At 38.6% G+C, this 4440-nt stretch overlaps 1 non-coding gene across 1 annotated transcript; it reads left to right on the top strand.

Moving 5' to 3' along the window:
* Positions 1-3377: 3377 nt before the first annotated feature.
* Positions 3378-3484, top strand: LOC121231470 (small nucleolar RNA R71). Its single transcript, XR_005929529.1, has one exon. It is a non-coding gene; the product is annotated as a small nucleolar RNA R71 (small nucleolar RNA).
* The last annotated feature ends 956 nt before the right edge of the window (positions 3485-4440 follow it).

The following is a 4440-nucleotide window of genomic DNA, read 5'->3' as shown; positions in this document are numbered from 1 at the left end:
ATGGTGTAAAGATGAAATGTGGAGCATAATTCCATCGTGAACTCGAGAAAAGGGTCGGTGGTTAGGAGGGCCCAAACCGCAGTAGCCAACTGAACTTGTTCTACTGCAGCCCAGTGGATGCAACAGCCCGCAATTAATGGTCGGGCCCGGAGTATTTGGAAAAGTTCTTCTTGGGGCAGATGGGGAACCTCAGGAAAGGGTGACAAACTTTCGCGATAGGACCCGAAGAAGATGACGCTCCGTTCCTTTTCTTTGAAGTAGGGACAACAGCCTTTTTACCATGTAAAGACGACATTGTATGCCTGCAATTGGAAACATTAATTCGTCTTGATGAGTAGACAGGGGAAAATGTTACTAAATTCGAAGAGGAAAATCCATAAATATGTTCAGCCATAATTACTAAGTTTAGCAAAAACAATAAGTTCAACAACCTACTTTTGTGGCATTAGCATGGTGATATAAGTAAAAATGGAAAAGAATGGAATCTATCATACTATACGAATGAACATAAATGTCAACACAAGAGGCATGAATATTTCAACTATCCTAACCATGAATATGCATTTCTAACTGATCAAGTGGAGTAGAGAAATCTTGTAATGAATAAGAATTTGAACAAGAAAAAGATGATAACTTGTTCTATAAATGACATTTGAGTGATAGAAAGATGAAAATAATATGAAAAATATAGATTACTATGATAAATAGCATTATAAATTAGTGAAATAAAAGAGAAAAGAGTAAACAAACGCTAAAGGAGAGAGGTTGGGTGTCAAAAATACAATTGGAAGTGGCACACGGGCGTGGTGGGGAGGGCGTATGGACTTGCAGTGGCTAGGGTTAGGGTTTTTTTGGGTGAAGAAGATAATGAATAGTGCAGCCTATTTATAGATTTTAGGGCACACGGCCAGGGAACACGCCTGTGTTCCTCAATTTTTGCCCGTGTGACTCGCGAATTTTGAATTTGGGTGCGTCTGACTTTTAGTCCACGCCCATGTTCCTTGGGCTTGTGGGTGCACACGGTCGTGTTGCACGATCGTGCCTATCTTTGTTGGCTATTCCCACGCCCGTGTTCGTTTAATAGGTTCGACCAGGGTTCTAGACACGGGAGTGTCGCACGCCCGTGTTGTTTTGGTAGGTTTGCCCATGGCCATGTTGCACAGCTGTGTTGATTTATCGTAGCCCGTGTTGGGGAAATCTTTCCCCTATTTTCACACGACCCTAAGCAATCCCATGTGCTTGGCCGTGTCTGTGTGGAAAAACCTGTATTCAAGATCTTTGTTTGTAAGTTAGGTGTTAAATACTAAAATTTAAAGAAATTAATATTGTTAGTGCTCGGGTTGCCTCCCGAGAAGTTCTTATTTATAGTCTAAGCTCGACTTACCTCTCCATTGAATGGTCATGGTGGTTCAAGGAGTTTATACTCCTCATTCTTGCTATCATTCTCATCAAAATAAGGTTTTAGATAGGTGTTGTTTACCTTAAAAGTGTCGAACTTGGGATGACTTACCTCGACTGTACCGAATGGGAAAATGCTAAGTACCGTAAGAGGGATTTCTTCGTTCGGTGTGGTAGTGACAGTGTGAGGATCTGCAGCATCTAATAAGACTTTATCTCCAACCTTAAGTTGACGTGGGAAGGTGTTGAGCTCGTTCTGGCATAGTTTTTGTTTATCATGTGTTCTTAGTTTATGCGTCTGCCATTCATCTAGCTCCTCGATTTGTAGCCTTCGATCTTTATGAATAGGTCCTCTGCTACTACTTGACAATGACTCATGTGCTTCCTTCAGACTCATTTCCTGCAAAGTAGGTTGTACCATATTGTTAGTTTTAGTAGAATGGTTTAGACGATCACCTTCAACTTCCGATGTGGCGCCAGAATTGCGAGCTTGAAGGGTGATTGTTTCGTCTCCCACACGGAGTGTGAGCTCCCTTGTGCCAACATCAACAATTGTTTTAGCAATTGCTAAAAAGGGTCATCCCAAAATCAAAGGAGTGTCGCTATCCTCATCTATGTCCAGAACAATGAAGTCAACGGGAAATATAAATTTATCGACTTTAAGTAACACATCTTCAATAATACCCCTAGGGAATCTTATAGTTTTATTTGCTAATTGAATGCTCATCCTAGTCTGTTTGGGTTTCCCAAGACCTAATTGTTTGAACATTTTGTAGGGCATGACGTTAATACTAGCCCCTAAATCAACTAATGCATTATTAACATCTAAACTTCCAATTAAGCAAGGAATCGTAAAACTCCCTGGATCTTTTAGTGTGTTGGGTAGTTTATTCTATAGAATAGCTGAGCAAACTGCGTTTAGCTCCACATGCGATGCCCCGTCCAACTTCCGTTTATTTGCTAAAAGCTTCTTTAAAAATTTTATTGCGTTTGGCATCTGCGATAAATATTCAATAAACAGTAAGTTAATATGTAATTTTTTTAAGAGTTTAAGGAATTTACCAAATTTTTCATCTGAGCGGTATTTCCTTGTCGTGTTGAGGTATGGCACACGAGGTTTATATTCGACATTCACTTATTTGTTTTTATTATGACCTACCTCACCTTGACCTCTGCTTACCACAATTTCTTGCCTTGATTTTGGCTCAGGCTCAACGAATCCTTCTTCATCTTGAACATTAATCATGTTGAGTTGTTCCCTTGGGTTGGGTTTAGTATTACTTGGCAAGCTACCTTGTGGTCATTCGGAGATTAGTTTAGAAAGCTGGCCGATCTAAGTTTCGAGCCCTTGGATCAACACTTATTGATTTTTAAGTGCTGTCTCGATGTTCTTGAAATGGGTTTCTGACACTGAGATAAATTTAGACAGCATCCCTTCAAGATTTAGTTTCTTTTCCTGTTGATAGGGTGGTTGTTGAAAACCCGAAGGAAGTTGTGGTCTTTGATTTGCTTGACCGCCCCACAAGAAATTGGGATGGTTCCTCCAACCTGCATTATAAGTGTTACTATATAGGTTATTTTGGGATCTAGAGTTATTGTTACCCATATATTGAACTTGTTCCTCCTTGATGCTAGGGTTGAAGGGTTGATACTCTGTGCATGCTCCTCCTCCATTCGTCTCGCACCTCATTACTGGATGTACCTGGGTAGAACCAAGTAAACCATCAATCTTTTTATTTAGAAGTTCTACCTGGTTTGATAGCATAGTAACCAAATCGATGTTATAAACGCCTGCTATTTTAGTTTGCTTACTCCTCATGACTTGCCACTGATAGTTATTCAGTGAAATCTCTTCAATAAACTCATAAGCATTTTTAGGTGTTTTATTATTGATGGTTCCGCCAGCAGCTACGTCAACCATTTGTCGAGTCGAAGGATTCAGACCATTATGGAATGTTTGAACCTGTAGCCAAAGTGGTAACTTATGGTGAGGGCACCTTCTAAGTAAGTCCTTGTATCTCTCCCATGCATCGTAAAGAGTTTCTAAGTCCATCTGCACAAACGAAGAGATATCATTACGTAATTTGGCCGTTTTAGCCGGTGAAAAATATTTTAATAGAAATTTTTTGGTCATTTGTTCCCAAGTAATAATTGACCCTCGCGGTAACGAGTTCAACCACTGTTTAGCTTTATTCCTTAATGAAAAAGGGAATAATTGAATATGAATGGCATCATCAAAAACGCCGTTAATTTTAAATGTATAGCAGAATTCCAGGAAATTTGCCAAGTGAGTGTGCAAACCATCAAACTGAACAAATTGCTGTATCATTTGAATAGCGTTAGGTTTTAGTTCAAAATTATTTGCAGCAATAGCAGGCCAAACTATACTTGACTCAGTTCCTGTTAAAGTAGGTTTAGCATAATCATACATTGTACGAGGAGCAGGATTCTGATTTGCTATTTCAACGTGTACCGCAGGAAGTAGCTGATTGTCTTGGTTTTCAGCCATCTCTTCGGTTGGGATTTGAGTATCGTTCTCTTGCTCTTTCTCTGTGTATCTTAAGCTTCACCTTATTTCTCTTCTGTTTCTGCAAACTATGAGATCGATTTTTTCGTCAAAAAGTAGTGGTCCTGACGGGTTTCTTCTAATCATAAACTATAAAACCTACTAAGAGAAAGAAAAAGTAAATTAATAAATAATAATAAAATTAACTTGCAAGAAAAATAAATGGCTAAAATAATAAAAATTGAGTGTTTCTAATATCTTAGTCCCCTGGAAACGGACCAAAAACTTGATTGCGATTTTCGTGTGACAGTTTTTAAATATTTATAAAGAATCATTCTTGAAACTAACTATTATCACGATGTAGGCAAGTGTACTATCAAATAGTAGTATAGTTTTAGCAAGACCGGATTGTCAAACCCAAAGGAACTAAAAGTACTAGTAATGACTGTCTTTTTATTATCTAGCCTAAAATAATGGGGTTTTGTTTTAACTAACTAATTATCTACACTAAGAATTCGCAGAAAGTAGAATTGGGG

This window comes from Gossypium hirsutum, chromosome A06 (assembly GCF_007990345.1).
Source record: "Gossypium hirsutum isolate 1008001.06 chromosome A06, Gossypium_hirsutum_v2.1, whole genome shotgun sequence".
Lineage (NCBI taxonomy): Eukaryota > Viridiplantae > Streptophyta > Magnoliopsida > Malvales > Malvaceae > Gossypium > Gossypium hirsutum.
This window is presented reverse-complemented; position numbering and strand designations above follow the sequence as displayed.